This window comes from Nicotiana attenuata, chromosome 6 (assembly GCF_001879085.1).
Source record: "Nicotiana attenuata strain UT chromosome 6, NIATTr2, whole genome shotgun sequence".
Classification (NCBI taxonomy): domain Eukaryota; kingdom Viridiplantae; phylum Streptophyta; class Magnoliopsida; order Solanales; family Solanaceae; genus Nicotiana; species Nicotiana attenuata.
Genome location: NC_031994.1, coordinates 42684796 through 42705707, shown reverse-complemented (window position 1 = coordinate 42705707; position 20912 = coordinate 42684796). Strand labels below are relative to the sequence as shown.

General features: G+C 42.7%; 1 pseudogene; it reads right to left on the bottom strand.

The window, feature by feature from the left end:
- LOC109227803 lies at positions 1043-6746 on the bottom strand (annotated as a pseudogene).

Here is a 20912-nt window from a genome sequence, read left to right as displayed (position 1 = left end):
CCCCAACTGAATAGCATGCATTGTCCCCAATGAATAAAAACNGGCTTGAATTGGCGAAGTTAGTATTTCGGCGAATTCCGGTTGATAGGTCAGATTTTGATCCGAGGGTCGGAATGGAATTCCGAGAGTTGTTGTAGCTTCGTTAGGTATTTGGGATGTGTGTGCAAATTTTCAGGTCATTCGGAGGTGTTTTGTTAGGTTTTTGATCGAATGTGTGTTTCGGAAGTTTTAAAAGAACTTAGGCTTGAATCCGATATAATTTGATGGTTTTGGTGTTATCTGATGTGTTTTGATGATTGGATCTAGTTTGAGTGATGTTTTAGGATGGGTTGGCACTTTTGGTTGAGGTCCCGGGGGCCTCGGAGTGATTTTGGATGGCTAACGGGGAGTTTTGAGCCTTGTGTTGTTTCAGAAATTTACTGGTTCTGGTATTTCCGCATCTGCGGAATTGGGACCGCAGATAAGCTGCTGCAAACGATCCTCATACACTAATTGTTGTTTTTGGAAAGCTGTCACTGAGGATTGCATAGGAGTCAGGGCTTGTTTGATGAGGTTGGGCAAGGTCTTCAAGAGTTGGTCTACCTTGGCATTGGCATGCTGAGCAAGGAGACCAAGCTTCGAGACGGCTGGAATAGCAACAGAAGGCTGAACAGTGGTGGACTGAGAGGCAGGCTCGGAAGTAGAAGTGGAAGCCACTGTAACCTGAGGAGTCAACAGAGTCTGGGAGTCGGAGTGCTCGTATATCGATTGGATCCTGAATCTGAACCTGTGGTGGGGTAGCAGCATCACTAATACGTGTGATATCAATGTCCCTAGTCTCCTTCCCGGTTTTGTCATAGTGTGGCATGAGAGGGACCTTCACAGCTTTATAGAGAGCTGTGATCAGGCAAGGGAATGGAAGTGAAGTGGCATGCTGCTTTGCCCGGATCCCTATTTCTTTGAAAATCAGAGCTCCAACATCAATCTTGATACCCGTCATGATACATGCAATGAGAAGAGCCTTCTCAATGGCTATGTCAGTCTCATTCCGGGTCGGTACCAATCAAGAGGTGACAAAGCTGAGCCAGTATCGACCCTCTCCTGTGAGATCTTCCTTGTATATCTTGTGCCTGGGGTTGATCCAAGCAGGGGTCCCCTTTGCTATCACCGAAGCAATCCACCCACGCTCATTCTCCCTATTTGCATATTTAGCATCATACTCAGTGGTGTCTGCTCTCCAGCCAGGGAAGTACAATTCATTTATGGCTTCACTGTCGCAAGACACGCTCTTCTCCCAAACAAGGACAGTGTCAACAAAAATTCTGTTGCGTTTGTGGTGCGCGGTCCTAGAGACTCCATATGATGCATAAAATTCTCGCACAAGGGTTTCATTATACTCAGTGGGTGGCTTAGTCAAGCACTCCCATTTCCGTGCTTTTATGTTCTCCAGGATGTGGGGGTACTATTCTTGCAGCCCGTTCAAGCTCAATTGCTTTTCGGCCAGGATTTTTTGCTTGGTGAGCCCTCCTCTGTATGGTTTCCTGGACCCCACAACCCCAAATCGGATGTGGAAGTCTTATCCGTGTTTCCTTCTTGCTTCAGCCTCTAAATTCACTGAGGGCCTGAGCTCCTCCTCATCAAACTGGGAGGGGATTAGCACATTTGCTTCCGTCCGTGAACATTTTGCTTGTGATGCCTGACGACTGGAGGAAGCCCTTTTAGATTCAGAGGATGCATGTTTCTTGGGAGCCATATCCACACAATGGTGAAGTATGAGTGACAACATAAGCAACACTGAGAAGAAACAGAAGAATTCAAAGAAAAAGATTAAAATGCGACACGTTTTGCGGTCGCATAACCACAATGCGGACCGCAAAATCATCGCGAATTTGTTTGGGCTTTATGGGTCTCAGTTGGCGGTGGGTTATGCGATCGCATAACCACTATGCGGACCGCATAACCATCGCAGAACTGATTTGCTCACAACATACACAACAAAATGCAATCGCAAACTCACCGCAAAGTGGGGAATGCGATCGCAAATAGCTGCAAATGGCTAGGTTATAACTGGGTGGTCTGTTTCAGTTTGCGGTAACTGTGCGGTCCGCTTATCAATTATGCGACCGCAAAAGTCACCGCATTTCATCATCATCCTCAGGAGACCTAGGGTTAAACTATGCGGCCAAAATGCGGACCGTATTCTGACTTTGCAGACCGCAAATGCCGTCGTCCTGAGGACTCAAGCCATCACTTCAACAATGGCGGTCCTATTTCCTTCTACCCATTACCCCAGATATATTTCCTACCCAGAAGAGACTATGCTATGGGATAATAGTACAAAAAGCAACACACAATCACACTTTTGCAGAACGAGAATAAAGAAAATCAAAGAGAACACTAACATGAATCTTGAACAGGAAGATTGGGGAATGGGTACATACCAGTAAGGCTGAGTGTACACACTACAGATATGGGGAGTGGGATTTTGTTGCTTGAACGATTCGATTATTAGCAGTGTGTGTTTGTCCCCGTTGTTTACTTCCCTTTTCTTTTCGCTCATTTCTAAATTTTTTTTTCTTTTGTTTTCTTTTTACTTTTTATTCGTTTTTGTTTTGTTTTGAATGAGTGAGAGATGAGAGAATGCGACCACTTACCTGTCAAATCTGCGATTTGGAGGGCACCGCATAACACACTATGCGACCGCATATGTGTTATGCGGTGGGTTCAAGTGAGATGCTAAAGAGCTAGAAATGCGGTACACAATGCGGTCGCAGAAGTGAAATACGGCCCGCATAGTGCACCACCCCGTCGCATTCTGACCACCAATTTTAGCCAAACTCACTGTTTGGGTTTGCGACCAAAATGCGGTCCGCATAGTTAAAATGCGACCGCATCTTTGCAGCAAACTTCACACTGCGATTTTTCTTACCTTTCTCATGCATTCCCACCAAGTGTTGTAATCTTTTGAATCCCCTGCACTAACACACACTTTGAATTGCTCAAGTAAATCTATCTATCAAAAATTTAAAATTTAAACAACAAAAAGGGTGTTACCACACATGGGTTGCCTCCCATGAAGCGCTTGATTTAACGTCGCGGCACGACGAAGTTGGTGTTCCTTTGGATTCACTCAATGGTCGGGTACAGACCATCTTTGAGAGCCAGCTGCTCCACCAAATGTTTTTCTCCATCTTTGCCCAAGTAGTGCTTGATGCGTTGGCCATTTACTTTGAATGTCCAGGACCCATCTTCCGATGCTAGTTCCACAGCTCCATAAGGAGATACATTGACCACTTTGAATGGATCGAACCACTTTGATTTGAGCTTGCCCGGAAACAATTTTAGTCTTGAGTTAAAGAGCAAGACTAAGTCACCCGACTTGAACTCTCTTTTCAAGATCTTCTTGTCATGGACGAACTTCATCCGTTCTTTGTACACAACTGCACTTTCATAAGCATGGAACCGGAATTCCTCCATTTCATTGAGTTGTGTTAACCTCAAATTTGCAGCTTCAGCCAAGTCCAAGTTCAACCTTTTCAACGCCCACATAGCCTTGTGTTCCAATTCCACGGGTAGATGACAAGTTTTTCCAAAGACTAACCGATAAGGAGAAGTACCAATAGGAGTCTTATACGCCGTGCAGTATGCCCATAATGCGTATCTAGCTTCCTTGACCAGTCGGACCTATTTGCATTAACCGTTTTTGCTAGAATGCTCTTGATCTCCCGGTTGGAAACCTCAACTTGACCACTTGATTGCGGATGATAAGGTGTAGCCACCTTGTGCTTGACGCCATACTTCTCAAGTAGCCCCGAGAAAGCCTTGTTACAGAAATGTGATCCACCGTCACTAAGAATGGCTCTAGGAGTGCCAAACCGAGTGAATATGTTTTTCTTCAAGAAGGTGGTCACACTCCTTGCCTCGTTGTTTGGTAAGGCAATTGCTTCATCCCACTTGGACACATAGTCCACATCTACCAAGATATATTTCATCCCGCAAGAGCTTACAAAGGGACCCATGAAATCAATTCCCCACACGTCGAAGATCTCTATCTCCATCACAAAGTGCATTGGCATTTCATGCCTCTTGGAGATTGAACCTTGTCTTTGACATTGGTCACAAGCCTTGACCATTTGATTGGCATCATGATAGATGGAAGGCCAATAGTAACCACATTCAAGAACCTTAGCCGCCGTTCGATTTCCTCCATGATGACCCCCAACCGGTGAGTCATGGCATGCCTTGAGAATTGGCATGACCTCTTCTTCGGGAACACACCTTCCGATAATATTGTCAGCACAAACACGGAACAAGAATGGTTCCTCCCAATAGTATTGCCGGCAGTCTCTCAAAAACTTCTTTCTTTGATAGGATTCCAATCCGTCCGGGATAAGGTCACTAACCAAATAGTTAGCAATATCGGCATACCAAGGAGCAAAAGTGCTGGATAGTGCCAATATGTGTTCATCCGGGAATGCATCGTTGATTTCAAGATCTCCCTTTGGTCTCCCTGCCTCCTCAAGCCTTGACAAATGATCCGCCACTTGATTTTGAGTTCCCTTGCGATCCTTGACTTCGAAGTCAAGTTCTTGCAACAACAAGACCCATCGAATCAATCGAGGCTTTGCATCCTTCTTTGCCATGCGATAGCGAAGAGCCGCATGATCTCTGTACATAACCACCTTGGATCCCAACAAATAAGCCCGAAACTTCTCTAAGGCATAAACAATGGCAAGAAGCTCTTGCTCAGTTATCGTGTAATTCATTTGTGCCCCATTGAGTGTTTTACTTGCATAGTAGACCGGATGGAGAACTTTGTTGTGACGTTGGCCAAGCATTGCTCCAATGGCTACACCACTAGCGTCAAACATGAGCTCGAAAGGAAGAGACCAATCGGGTGTGACAATAATAGGTGCCGTGGTGAGCCCTTGCTTCAGTTCCTCAAAGGCTTTGAGGCATTTCTCATCAAACACAAACTTGGCATCTTTTTCAAGGAGTTTGCACATAGGATTAGCAATCTTGGAGAAATCCTTGATGAAGCGCCTATAAAACCCGGCATGACCCAAGAAACTTCAAACACCTTTCACGGAGGTAGGTGGAGGAAGCTTAGAAATAATCTCAATCTTTGCCCGGTCGACCTCAATGCCATGCTTTGAAATTTTGTTCCCCAGCACAATGCCTTCGTCCACCATGAAGTAACACTTCTCCCAATTGAGCACAAGGTTGGTCTCTTCACATCTCTTAAGCACTTGTCTAAGATTGTTAAGACAATGCTCAAAAGAATCACCAACCACCGAGAAATCATCCATGAAAACTTCAAGAAAGTCCTCTACCATGTCGGAGAAAATGGACATCATACATCTTTGAAAAGTGGCCGGAGCATTGCACAAGCCAAATGGCATTCGGCTAAAGGCAAACGTGCCATACGGGCAAGTGAAAGTTGTTTTCTCTTGATCTTCCAAAGCGATGTTGATTTGGTTGCAGTCGGAATATCCATCAAGGAAGCAATAGAATGACCTCCCCTTTATATGATCAAGCATTTGATCAATAAAAGGCATAGGGAAGTGGTCTTTGCATGTAGCACTGTTAAGCTTCCGATAATCCATACAAACCCGCCATCCAGTCACCGTTCTGGTTGGGATGAGCTCATTCTTATCATTTTCGATCACGGTCATGCCTCCCTTTCTTGGCACACATTGAACCGGGCTCACCCAAGAACTATCGGCAATGGGGTACACTACCCCGGCATCCAACCACTTGATGATCTCTTTCTTGACCACCTCTTGCATTGATGGGTTCAACCGACGTTGATGTTCCACACTTGGTTTCGTCTCTCTCTCCAATTGGATTTTATGTTCACAAATTCCCGCGGGGATCCCACGGATGTCCGCAATTGTCCATCCAATGGCTTGCCTATGCTCTTTCAAGACTTCCAACAATTGGTTTACCTGCACATCATTTAACAAAGACGAAACGATTACCGGTAAAGTATCATTAGAGCCAAGAAATTTATACCTTAAGTGCAGTGGAAGTGGCTTGAGCTCTAGTTGTGGTGGCTCAATGATTGATGGCTTTGCGGGAGGTGTGGCCCTATTCTCTAAGTCAAGAAAAAGCTTTGCCGGAGTATAAGTATAGGATCCAAGACCCTCCAATGCATTTACCGACTCCATGTACCCATCTATGTCTTCACCATCAAAGTTTACCAAAATAGCCGCCAATGCCTCACCAAGGCATTGTTTTTCCATTTTCATTTCGACGGCATCGTCCACCTCATCAACAACATCTATCACTGAAATGCTCTCATACTCATGGGGTAGTTTCATACCCTTGCTCGCTTGAAATGTGACTTCTTCATCATTCACCCGGAATTTAATTTCGTTCTTCTCCGAATCCATGAGTGCTCTTCCCGTGGCTAGCAATGGTCTCCCCAATATGATAGGGATTTCTTTGTCCACCGCACAGTCAAGGATTACAAAATCGGCGGGCAAATAGAAGTCTCCCACTTTTACAATCACATCATCAACAATTCCTACCGGTCGCTTAATGGAACGATCGGCCATTTGTAATCTCATTCTTGTTGTCCTTGGCATCCCTAATCCTGCTTGCTTGTAAATGGCAAGCGGCATCAAGTTAATGCTAGCCCCATTGTCACAAAGGGCTCTTGCAAAATCACGCGCCCCGATAGTGCATGGAATAGTAAAGGCTCCCGGATCTTCTTTCTTTTGGACATTGGTTGTGGAAATAATGGAGCTAACCCGGTGAGTCATGTTTACCACCTCATTCTTTGTGGTTCTCTTTTTGGTGATCAAATCCTTCAGCTATTCGGAAAACCCCGGCATCTCTTGAAAAGCTTCCAAGAATGGAATGTTTACCGATAATTGCTTTAGAATGTCATAGAACTTCTCAAGCTTGCTATCATCAACCCTTCTCACAAGTCTTTGAGGAAAAGGAGGAGGAGGTCTAGGAATAGGAGGTGGAGCTTTTGATGCCTCTTTCACTTTTTCTTTTACCCCTTCTCGGTTCACTTCTTTCACCTTCTCTTCTTTCGGAACCCTTTCAACTTCAAAAACCCTTTGCTCTTCCGCTTTAACTTCTTGTTTGGCCTCTTCCCCTACAACTGCTTGCTCAATTTCTCCTTGTAGCACCTTCCCACTTCGAGTAGTTATTGCCATGACGTGAGAAGTTGGACCACTTCCACCACCCTTTGGGTTCGCAATAGTGTCACTTGGAATTTGCCCTTTTTGCTTTGGGTTTTGCTCTCTAGAAAGGTCTCTCATTTGCATCTCTAATTTTTGAATGGATGCGGTATGAGAGCCAACAATCTCGGTCATGTTCCTCATGGAAGCGTCGGACTTTTCTTGGTTTTGCAATACTCTTTCAAGCATAGCTTCCAACTTAGAGTCACTAGAAGAACCTTGACTTGAATATTGACCCTTTGGAGGAATATAGGGTTTTGAACTCCGGTTAGAAAAGTTGTTGTTGTTGTTCCAATTCCCTTGGTTTGAGCCACCTTGGTGATGTCGCCATTGTTGGTTGCCTTGCCCTTGCGGGTTAGGCCTCCATTGACTTTGCTGTCCTGGCCCTGGTAATGTTGTCTTTGATACCCTCTTTGAGGGTTGTTGATGTAGTTTACTTCTTCAAACTCTTCATTGGAGATGGGTTGCACATCCTCCACTACATTCACCTTTTTTGTTTGACTTTCCTTAAGTATTTTCGTCAACACATTTACATTTGTGGCCAGCCCTGCAATTATTTGGTCCCTCTCTTGATTCTCCTTGATCAAGTTGGTCAAGGAAGGAGAACCATATACAACTCCGCTTGAGGTATCCTCAGAATGCCAAGCTTGATTATGTTTTGCCATCTTGTCAAGTATTTGCGTGACTCTTGCGAATGATTTGTCCATAAAAGATCCGTCAGCCACATTCTTCGCTATAGCTTGGTTCATAGGATCAAAGCCCATGTAAAATTTCTCTAGAAAGATGGAGTCTGGAAAACCATGATTGGGAGACCTCACCAAATATAATTTGAATCGATCCCATGCCTTATGTAGGTGTTCCCCTGGTTTTTGCTTGAAGAAGAAAATCTTATCTCGAAGCTCGGACTTCTTGCTCTGTGGGAACCATTTTGCTAGAAATGCCCGGACAAGTTCAGGCCAAGACCGGATGGAATTTAGTGGCAAGTTTTGAAGCCACCTCCTTGCGTCTCCAGCTAGAGAGTACTTGAACACCCTCAACCTTAGGGCATCATCTGAGACATTGTTCTGCTTATGCATAGCACATACTCCCAAGAAGTTCCTAAGGTGTTGTGTTGGATCATCATCGGTGGAATTCATGAAAAACCCCTCCGCTTTGAGCATTAGGATTAGACCATGTTCCACTTTGAAAGTTGAGGCACCAACAACCGGAGGTACAATAGCATTTGTATCCTCAATGTACTCATCTATGTCCGCAAAAGGATTTTCATCCACTTCTTCCTCGTAGTCTGACATGTTTTCCTATCAACACCCAGCGAAGCAAGCGACGAGTGATGGAATAGAATAAGACGTAAAGTAAAGCACACACTAATTAGTAATTTCAAAACCGTATTCCCCGGCAACGGCACCGAAATTTGATACGCTCAAATTACACTTTAAGAGAAAGTGTAAGGCGGTCGATGTCAAATATAATAACCCGACAAGGTCGGGGTCGAATCCCACAGGGAATAGGTGTGAAAAGGTTACTCGAATAGTGTGTTGCTCGACTAAAGTCGTAATTCTGTTCAGTTAACGGTAATAAGAGTATGAATTAATAGTAACAAGAGTATGAGTTGAGTTTGTTTTGAAGTAATACTTAGTTGGAATATTGAGAATGTAAATAATTGGATTAAAGAAACCAAGGTTGTGTCCCCTTTAATGAAGTGTAATGCTATCGGTATTAATATGATATATTTCTAATGGAAGGTCCTTTTGATATGCAAATGATGTCTAAATGACTACCCAATATTTCCCAATAGTTGGGTAGTATTTCCTCTTTATGATTTTTCCAAATGTAAAAGAGTTGCAATTAAGAACAATCAATATATGCCAAATAAAACCCACTTATTCCTAAGCGATTCTATTAAACAAGGTTTAAATTCTTGAGTCTTTGATATTTACTTCTACCAAATTCTAACCCACTTTCCCAAACAAAGCAAGAATTTAATGGCACTTGTTAATGTTTGCAACCACCAACAATAAATGAAGAATGAGAAGTAAATAAATATCAACCAACCATTATATATATATTCAATGTTAAACACCCATTAACATAACACCCATTTAGGGTCCACAACCTTAGTATTTAAAGTTAGCTACTCATACTAAAATACAAAAGCAAGAGAATATTAAATGCCATAAAGCTTACAAAGTGAAGATTCTTGACACAAAAGATTCCAAAAGTGAAGAATATTTAAGTCTTGGAATGTTGCTCAAAAACTAGACAAGATGAGCCCACAAAATTATCATAAATCTATTTATAGTGGACTGAAAATCGGGATAGAAAACGGACAAAAATGCCCTTTCAGGTCAGATATGCGACCGCATTTCTGTCGCAAAGAAGACATGCGGTCCGCATTTTTGACAAGTCCATCGCAGAATGTAACCCTAGTTTCCAGGCCTTCACCGCATTTATGTTTTGCGGTCCGCATTGTAGAAATGCGACCGCATTTTGCATCGCATTTTCTTCCTTCAGCAACCTTCATGGTTGGTTTGCGGTCCATTTGCGTCTCGCACACAAGTTATGTGATCGCAGAAAGGACCGCATTCTTGACATTGAACTTTGCCCAGAACTCTGTTTTGATCTGCGATCTCAGTGTAATTTATGCGGCTCGCATGTGGGTTTTGCGATCGCATTTCTTCCTCTGCGATGCCATTTTGCTCTTTTCTTGTCTTTTTCTGACTTTTTTCTTTCATTTCCATGCTCTTGGGTTCTTAAACCTCATGTACTGCAAAAACACTAAAATTACATAAGTAAAGGAGATAATTGCATCTAAAACAAGCTAAAATCTAAGCAATTAGTATTGAAATGTGCCGAAATTCTCCGGCACATCAATAATGCTAAACTAAGTTACCTTTAATAATGTGAAACCCTATCTAATTCAGTTGTATGTTCTCTATTCTGACTATTATTAAATACTGTAAGCATGTAATGTGTGTCTAGATTCTGTATATTAGTTCAAGTATCTTTGCTTTTGTGATAACTTTAATGCTTATATGAATATTTATTCTGAACAAATATCAACTTAGTTGAACTATCTGCTGAACATGAGTTTTGTTTATTCTCTGGTGCAGTTCTGTTACTATTTTATATGTGCTGATTTCTAAACATGTTCCCCTTTACCCTCTATTTCAAACTTCTACTCTTAGTTACCTAGGTTCCTACCACCCCCAGTGTGAGCACTGCCTAGGGTCCCTGAGACTCCTTTAAACTCTGACATACTAGGGCTGGTTTTCCAATCTCTTATGAATTATGTGTTGAATGTGTGGTTCTAGTGTGAACATTGCCCGGGGTCCCTGTGGATCTTTGGGAACTTTGACATATTGGGAGCCTGATTTAAGGTATTGTTGATCACTGCTATTGTTTCAGAGCTGTTGTGTTTGAAGGCCTGGCTCACATGTTTATATTGGGCATGCTAAGGCTCCCTATAGTGTAATAGACACTGTTATATAATTTATTCATTCTAGGCTGTAATAATCTTTGTAATAAACAGATCTGGGGTTTATTAGTAAAACCTGGGGGCTTTTTTTTTAATCTTTGTTTGAAACTCGGGTAGAAATCCTGCCTATAGGTTTATTGGTGACTATGTGAATGTTACTACTTGTTTAGAGATCATGCCTATAGGATTTTCTGATTGCTTTGTTCCGTATTTCACTCGCATGCTAGAAATCCTGTTTATAGGCCCCTTGCATTGGAAATCATGTCCATATGATCCCTGCACATTCTTAACCTACATGCATTAGTGACCATGTCTATAGGATTCTATCTGTTTGAATGATAACTTTTCTGGCAATGTGCTTAAAATTTCTGCCCACATGTGATTAATATATATCATGCCTATAGGAACTAAAATCAGTTTCCACTTAGATACCATGCCTATAGGAAATAAAGGAATCAAGTCAACACTTAGAAATCATGTCTATAGGAGCTAAATTAATTCTACAACTTAGAAAGCATGCCTATAGGATCTAAAGAGATAAAACCTGTCCTTATGGGTTAAAATCAGTAACTTGCTTAGAAACCATGCTTATAGAGGTTTAAATCAACTCAACACTTAGAAATCCCGCCTATAGGGGTTTAATCTAATTAGAAAGCATGCCTATAGGATCTAAAGGGATAAGACCTGCCTTTACGAGTTAAAATCGGTAATTTGCTTAGAAACCATGTCATGGGTTTATAATTAACAGTTGTAGATCCATGCCTATAGGATTCTGTTAATCACTAAGGCAAATTTGTAGGGCTATTAATAATTCTGGGGTTTAAAACACTGATATTTTACTGCCTGAAAGTGCCTAGATTCAAGGCTTAATAAAAATCAGTAGGCAAATTGATAGGTCCCGATGCCCGCCTTAATAAAATGCTGTCTTGCAGTCTGTTTTTGCTCATCTAGACATCCTGCCTATAGGATCCTAAATTTACGAAATCTGCTGATTTAACTGCGTGCATTTGTTTTCTACTTGTGGAGGTTAATATGAGCCCTTATTTTCTCCTTACATGATAGTCCTATTTGAATTTTGTTTGTCGCCTAGCTTTTCTCATTTTTAAGCAACATAGGTCAGTCTAGAACCACCCTACATAGAGGTCCTAAATACCACCAGGACCATAGGTAAGGGACATGTAGTGCACGCATAAGGTACGCATTAGAAGCTACTAGAACGCTTAGGTAACAACTGAAATATAGTAATTGGGTGGTGAAGGAAATGATGACCCGTGTGCTAATGCTATGAGTAAAACCCCGGCTTGAGGGAGTTGCAAAGCATTGCATGGAATGATCCTATAGGCTAAAAAAATTAGGACCACCCCCCCATACTCCTGGGTAAAATAAGTTGAATATTGTATCTGTCTAATTTGTTTTACTCCCCTTTTAAGACTAATTCGTTTAATTTAAGTTCGGTCGACCCACCATTGTGGACTTCGAGGGGTGCCTAACACCTTCCCCTCAAGGTAATTTCGAGCCCTTACCCGATCTCTGGTAATGTAAACTGGTTATATGAGTTAATTGCTTTAGATGCCCTAACGCACCTTAATCCGTTAGGTGGCAACTCTTCAAATCCTTTACCCTATCCCAAAAGGAAAGGAGTTGTCCCATAAATGCCGAAACCTGATTTCGCAACAAAAAGGGGGCGCGACACCACCGCTTGAAATCTAACCCGGAATTTTTTTTGGGTTTCTCCACCCATCAGGACAGCTTGGTTTCCGTTATAATTAGTCATTTCTGTAAAAGAATGGGACAAGAAAACGTTAAAATCACGTATATTTTAATCTCCAATGGAGTAGAAAACCACAAAGGTTTTAATCTCCAGAATAGTGAATATAACACAAATACAGAAAATATATTAAATATATTAAATTCCTTAAGCTTGTTAGTAAATTGTATTTGTAAAATAATTCTGGAAAAAATAAAATAATATAAACAGAAATATAAACGAAACAAAAGTAAATCCGAGCCCACTGAATTCACAGTATTTCCTTAAGGAATTTAATCCCCTCCTAGTACCCAAGGTTATGGATTATTTTCTCCCAGGATAGAACGAATTACACACTGGTGTAGTGGTACTTCAAACCCCAGTGTTTCAGTGAACACAAATTTCAGTAGCAAATCACACTTACTGTTGCTTTCTTTGAAGGTAAAAGTATGCAGAAGAAAGGAGGAGAACTTAGAAAATCGTATGGAAATTCTGAGAGAATGGACTTGTATTTATAGCCAATGTTGGGCTGAAAACTGAAGAGGTGCAACTCTTCAGAATGGCTGTTTATGCAAAATGGCCATAGCATAAATACCATAATATAAAAGGCTAATTTATGCGATAATAAACCGGGAATTGAAGAGGGAAGTTTAATTTTCAGTTACACAATTGAAAAACTGAAAATGATTCCATTGGATTTTAATATTAGTACTAATATTAATATTCTGTTATTAATATTAAAATTTTCATGTCCCTCCACTTCTCATTCACCCTCTTTTAAACCATATTAATGCTTAAAAAACCCAACAATATAAGCTTCAAAAACTATCTTCACAGAAGACTATTCTTCACAGAAAACTATGTTAAAAAACTATCTTCATAAACCATCTTCACAAAAAAATTATCTTCAAAAACTATCTTCACAGTAAACTATTCTAAAACTATCTTCACAGAAGTATCTGAACCTGTGATTTGCCTAATAATCTTTAAGGGTGCTTCATTCTCGCTTATGGAATCGGCGTCTGTCTTCCGCATAGCATAGTACCAAAGAAGGGCACCATATCTTTGACGGAGTAAATTGACATCAAATATTGTTTGTGGAACCAATCCATAAGTGCTCAAATACTCTGCGTATGCCGCGACATGCAACCCACAATCCCTGAAAATATGGATTGACACAATTAAATATAATTCATATTATTAGTGTTAAAAAGATACAAGAAAAAGGATTGAATTCATACATGCTCCCAGCCTTTTGCTGAGGTACATTCGAAATGAAAACAACATCGAAGGGATCAGTTTGTGCCATGTCATTGTATGATGGTTCACGAGACCAATCTATGCCTTGCTTATCTCGGTAAAACCACTGTTCAATAGATATAGAGGTACAATCTTAGCAAGCTTATCTGTGTCAGAACCCACATAAGCATCATGACCTGCTGATCGGTAGGAGTCATATACGTTGATACATCTCTCCTTGAATGAGACAACTGCCAATATCCAATGAAGTTTGTCCTTCAAGTGGACTGGTATCAAGACATTTTCAACTGTATGCCATGGTACATTAGCTAGCAGTCTGTAGCCACTGATGTACTCACATACAACATCTTCTTCCTTGGCTACACTTGCATTAATATTTGTATCAGCAATTCTTATCTTGAATATACAATCAACAGTGGTATATTCAAATGTGGTGGTTTGGTTGTACTTGCCCTTCTTTCTTAGGTAGTAAAATATGACATCAATATGCTATATATAAAATTGAATACATAGCGTCAGTACATTGAATTAAAAACAAGGAAAACAAACTTCATTGAAAAAACTAAATATATACAGGTTTTGTATGTTGAAAAAACTGATTAAAGAACTTAATACTGCTGAAAACAAATTGAATATAGTGCGTACAGTTACATACATATTGTTGAATACAGTTAAGTATTTCACTTTGCATACAGTTAAATACATACTGATAAATAAATACTGCTCTCAGTAGTGCATACAGTTAAATACATAATGATGAATACATACTGCTTTTAGCAAATTGCTAGATAAAACATTGAAACAAATTAAAATTTGAATACAGTTAAATACACTGAATACACTGAAATACATTGAATTCAACGAGAGCAGATAAAACACTCACATAAAGTGAATATAGTATTTAACTGTATTTATGTTAATATAGAATATGTATGAATACACTGTGTTCGAAAACATGAATACAGTGAATATAGAATTTGTATGTCAAGAACAAAATTGTGAAATACAAATTTAGACAAATTATGTATAAAATATGAATTACACTGAATGTACAAGAGCTATATCTTACATCGTCATTCCATAGTTGACCATCAAATGAGAGAAGGTAAAACCAATTTTTTTGAAGTGACTTCATAAACTCCAAAATCCAACGGTATCGGCAGTGTTGACTTGTTTTTCTTGTAATGGTCTGTCACGACCCAATTTCTCCCTCCGCGAAGTGTCGCGATGACACCTAGTCTCTACGACTAGGTAAGCCTGATATTGCAAAAATGAAATGAAAACACAAAGATAACAGCTAAAAGATATACTTAATAAGCGAAAACTGTACCACTCGGCATATACAATAATCATCATTCCCAAAACCCGGAATATCGCAATGTCACAAGCTTCTAAGAGTTTCTAACTGCTCTATACATTCATGACTGAAGAAAACAAGGGGGAAATTAACACAAGGGGATAGAAGGGGACTCTGAGGTCTGCGGATGGGGGCAAATGTACCTTGAAGTGTCCTGAGGCAGCAACCACACAGCCAGACTCGAGGCTAATAGCTAGTACCTGGATCTACACACGGAAAACATGTACAGGAAAGGGCATGAGTACACCACAATTAATCCGTTAACCACCCGGAATCCACCCAGGGCCCCCGGGACTTCGTCCGATCATACCAACCAGTCCCATAACATAATGCGGACCTGCTCGAGGCCTCAAATCATATCAAACAACTCTATAATCATGAATCGACCTACAATCCAAGCTTAATGAAATTTAGAATTTCAAACTTCTACATTCGAAACCGAAACCTATCAAATCCCGTCCGATTGACCGCAGATTTTGCACACAAGTCATATTTGACATTACGGACCTACTCCAACTTCAGAAAATAGAATCTGACCCCCATATCAAAAAGTCCACTTCCGGTCAAACTTTTCGAAAACCTTCAAATTTCTATCTTTAGCCAAATGATACCAAAACGACCTACAGACCTCCAAATTCACTTCCGATCATGCTCCCAATACCAGAATTACCATACGGAGCTATTCCCCGACTCAGAATCCCAAATGAACATTGTGCAACGACCCAGCCGGTCGTCTCATGAGTCAGCACTCCGTTTCCCCAATTTCTGCTTCATATTGCTTTGTTCATCAGTGTTTTGAGGTATCAGGTTGGCTGGATTGAATCCGGATTGGTTTTGGTGAAGTTTGAGACACCTAGTCTCTTTTAAGAAGGCTTAAGTTGGAAAAGTCAACCGGATGTTGACTTATGTGTTAGAGGGCTCGGATGTGAGTTTCGATGGTTCGGTTAGATTTGGGAGGTGATTTATGACTTAGGAGTGTGATCGCAATGGGTTTTGGAGGTCCGGAGTAGATTTAGGCTTGAATTGGCGAAGTTGATATTTTGGCGATTTCCGGTTAGTAGGTGAGATTTTGATATGGGGGTCGGAATGGAATTCCGAGAGTCGCAATAGCTTCGCTATGTGATTTGGGATGTGTGTGTAAAATTTCAGGTCATTCGGACGTGGTTGGGTTGGGTTTTTTATCAAAAGCGGAATTTGGAAGATTTTTAGAAACTTAGGCTTGAATCCGAGGTGTTTTGGTCGATTTAGTGTTTTTTGAAGTGTTTTGATGATTGGAAAAAGTTTGAATAAGGTATTGGGATATTTTTGTGCTTTTGGTTGAGGTCCCGGGGGCCTCACGGTGATTTCGGATGGTTAACGGAGAAAATTGGATTGTGTTGCAGCTGCTGAAGTTGCTGCTTCTGATATTTTTGCACCTACGGTTTGGGGACCGCAGGTGCGGCGTCGCATATGCAATGGGTTGACCGCAGAAGTGGGCTCGGGGCTCGGGTTTTGCTAGTTTCGGGATTTTTGGTATTTTTCGACTGTTTTCGCTTGGGCTTTGTTCCCTTAGCATGTTTTGACGTCTTCGTTCTGATTTTGGACATATTCGACGCGCGTGGAAGCCTATTCGAGGGGAAAAGGCATCGCGAGCTAGAGATTTAGCCGGTTCGAGGTGAGTAATGATGGTAAATGATGTTCTGAGGGTTTGAAACCCCGGATTGTGCATCGTAGTACTATATTGAGGCGAGGCACACGCTCGATGACGAGTGTGGAGTCGTGCACTATTGGGGATTTTGACTTGGTCCGTCCCGGTTGGTGATTTTACCGAATATTTGACTGAAACTTATTTGCTACCACTATGATTTGGGCTGAATGCCATATTTGGGCTTCGTGCCAATTATTTGAACGCTTCGTGGCTTTTTATTGATATTTCCTCACTGTTTTGAATTACTATTTGAACTCAGTCAGGTTATTTTCCACTGTTTTACTACTCAGCCATTATTACTCGGTTTTGGGACTTAAATGATATTTTAAATGATGTTTTAGGCTGAGAAACACTGTTTTATTATTGCCCGAGGGGCTTGTGAGTATTTTTGACTAAGGCCGAAGGCCTATGTTGTGAGGAGACATTGATATTGATTTGAGGCCGAGGGTCTGCGATACGTACGCCACGAGGTGGCTTGAGTGATATGAGGCCGAGGACCTAGATTTGATGCCACGAGATGGCTTGTTATTGCGCTTGGGCCGTAAGGGGCCCCTTCAGGAGTCTGCACACCCCCAGTGAGCGCGGGTACCCATTGTGATGTGAGATTGAGCCCGAGGGGCAAATTCCTATTTGTTTACTTTATCATAATTAACTGTCAATTATCTGATTACTGGTTTAAAGATCATTTTACTGATTTTACTGGTTTTACTGAAATTAAATGATTTTTCTGCTTCATTATAGACTGTCGTATGCTTTACGTGTTTTCTTGCTTTCAGTCATTATTTATATTCGTCACTCATTGAGTTGGAGTACTCACTTTACTCCCTGCACCCTGTGTGCATATTCAGGCGTAGCTGGTTCCGCTCCGGAGTGCTGATTTCCTCCAATTCCAGGCGGGCCCTTTCGAAGATTACGAGGTAGCTTTGACGTTCGCATCCCCCGTGTCTCTAGTCCTCTATCATTTCTATTTCCTTACAAACATTTGTAGTAGTTTATGACTTTAGCAGACTGTATTGTGGCTCATAGTTGCTCGTGACTTGCGACACTCCGGTTAGGGTTGTTTCGGGTTGGATTTTCCGCATTTTTCTTGACATTTCCGCTATTCAGTATTGTTAAATCATGTTTAGACTATTTTGTGTTGGCTAACTGCTTTAAAAGATGAATTGGGTTTAGCTAGCTGGCCTTGTCTTCACGAGAGGCGCCATCACGATCGGGTCGGGATTTAGGGTCGTGACAAGTTGGTATCAGAGCCTAGGTTACATAGGTCTCATGAGTCATGAGCAGGTTTAATAGAGTCTCGCGGATCGGTACGGAGACATCTGTATTTATCCTCGACAGGATGCAGAACCTTTAGGAAAAACTTCACATTCTTGAAATTCTTATCGTGCGAGTTTGTTGATCTGAGTACTAAACTTCTATTGTTCTATTCTCTCACAGATGGTGAGGACACGCGCTACCGGACAGGGTGGACGACCACCAGTGCCACTAGCTGCAGCCACCAGAGGCCGAGGACGCGGTTGTGGCCATGGTAGAGGCAGAGCAGCGGGGGCAGCACCTGCAGATCCACCAGCTGCCGCAGTTCAGGACCAGGTTCCAGCTGTGGACCCTCCAGCAGCACCAGCTGTGCCTATTGTGATTCTGGGTCTTCAGGAGGCCTTGGCTCAAATCTTATCAGTTTGCGCTGGCCTAGCTCAGGCAGTTTCAGCCACTACAGCCGCAGCTACTTCACAGGCCGGGAGAGGCAGTCAGACTCCCGCCGCCCGCACACCTGAGCAGGTCGTGCAGGGACTTCAGACGCCGGGGGCACACCCAGCCCAGCTGCTCAGGACTATGTAGTTCCTATCATGCTAGAGGATGAGCAGCGTAGGTTGGAGAGATTTGGGAGACTTCACCCCCCGACCTTCAGCGGAGCAGAGGGCGAGGATGCCCAGTGCTTTTTAGACAAGTGTCAGAGGATGCTTCGCACAGCCGGTATTTTGGAGACCAGCGGGGTCATTTTCACTACTTATCAGTTTTCAGGACCTGCTTTTACTTGGTGGGAGGATTTTGAGAGGCGTAGGCCTGTTGGTGCAGCACCCCTATCCTAGCAGTAGTTCTCCGTTCTCTTTTTGGAGAAGTATGTACCGCAGTCTCGCAGAGAGGAGCTGCATAGACAGTTTGAGTGGTTGCGTCAGGGGGAGATGACCGTGTCAAAGTATGAGTTGAGGTTCTCTGAGTTGGCTCATCATGCCATCTGGTTGGTCCCGACAAATCGAGAGCGGATCAGGAGGTTTGTCGATGGTATTACTTATTAGCTCCGTATCCTTATGAGCAGGGAGAGGGTGACTGGTGCTACATTCGAGGAGGTTGTGGATAGTGCCAGGGAGATTGAGTCTATCCATCGCCAGGAGCGAAAGGAGAGGGAGGCCAAGAGGCCTCGAGGATCTGGTAGCTACAGTGGTGGTCCTTCGAGGGGCCAGTTCCAGCACAGAAGAGGCCGACAATTCCGTCAGGGTCAGTCTGATCGCTCAGGTTATCGAGGAGCATCATCGGGTCATGGTTCCCACAATTCACACCAGGGCCATTCTTCACTTAGTGCCCTCCCAGCTCAGAGCTCATCCCGTGCTCCATCTGTTCAGGGTTCTTCTACGCCGAGTGTATCTGCTGGTCACTCCGGTGCGAGGGGTTCCCATCAGTCCCCTTCTCCAGCACCTAGGAGTTGTTATGAGTGTGGCGAGATGGGCCACGTGTGGAGGCAGTGTCCCCGCCGTGTTGCTAGTTCATCCCAGCAGAGGGGTCAGTCATCAGCTTCAGCGCCAGTTGCTCCACCACCACCCGCCCAGCCAGCTAGGGGTGGGGATCAGTCAGCCAGGGGTCGCCCCAGAGGGGGAGGTCGATCAGGGGGCAGTCAGGCCCGTTTCTATGCTCTTCCAGGCAGACCCGATGCCATTGCTTCTGATGCTGTTATTACAGGTACTATTTCAGTCTGCCATAGAGATGCCTCTGTACTATTTGATCCCGGTTCTACCTATTCTTATGTGTACTCATACTTTGTGCACTATATGGGTACTCCTCGTGAGTTTCTTGCTTTACCTGTTCATGTATCTACCCCGGTGGGTGATACTGTTGCTATAGACCGTGTGTACTGGTCATGTTTGGTGACTATTGGGGGTCTGGAGACCTGAGTCGATCTTTTATTGTTGAGTATGGTAGATTTTGATGTCATTCTAGGCATGGATTGGCTATCTCCATGTCGCGCTATTCTAGATTATCATGCCAAGACAGTCACATTGGCTATACCGGGTGTGCCACGGATTGAGTGGCGTGGCGTGACTAATTATGTTCCTAGTAGAATGATCTCTTTCTTAAAGGCCCAACGTATGGTTGGGAAGGGTTGTTTATCATATCTTGCTTTTGGAGGGATGTTGGAGCTGAGACTCCCAATATTGATTCTGTCCCAGTTGTGAGGGATTTCCCTGATGTTTTTCCTGCAGACCTGCCGGGCATGCCACCGGACAAGGATATTGATTTCGGTATTGATCTGGTGCCTGGCACTCAGCCCATTTCTATTCTGCCGTATTGTATGGCACCAGCGGAGCTGAAGGAGTTAAAGGAGCAGCTTCAGGAACTCCTAGATAAGGGGTTCATACGGCCTAGTATGTCACCTTGGGGTGCGCCGGTTCTGTTTGTGAAGAAAAGGATGGCACTATGAGAATGTGCATCGATTATAGGCAATTAAACAAAGTAACAGTGAAAAACAAGTATCCTTTGCCTCGCATTGATGATTTATTCGACCAACTTCAGGGAGCGAGGGTATTCTCCAAGATTGATCTCCGTTTGGGTTATCACCAGTTGAAGATCAGGGATTCGGATATTCTTAAGACGGCCTTCAGGACCAGATATGGTCACTATGAGTTCCTGGTTATGTCTTTTGGGCTGACCAATGCCCAAGCAGCGTTCATGCATCTGATTAACAGCGTGTTCCAGCCTTATCTTGACTCATTTGTCATAGTTTTCATTGATGATATCCTGGTATATTCGCGTAGTCAGGAGGAGCACGCGGAGCATTTGAGGGTTGTGTTGCAGAGATTAAGGGAAGAGAAGCTTTATGCAAAGTTCTCCAAGTGTGAGTTTTGGCTCAGTTCAGTGGCATTCTTGGGACACGTGGTGTCCAGTGAGGGTATTCAGGTTGATCTAAAGAAGATAGAGGCGGTGCAGAGTTGGCCCAGACC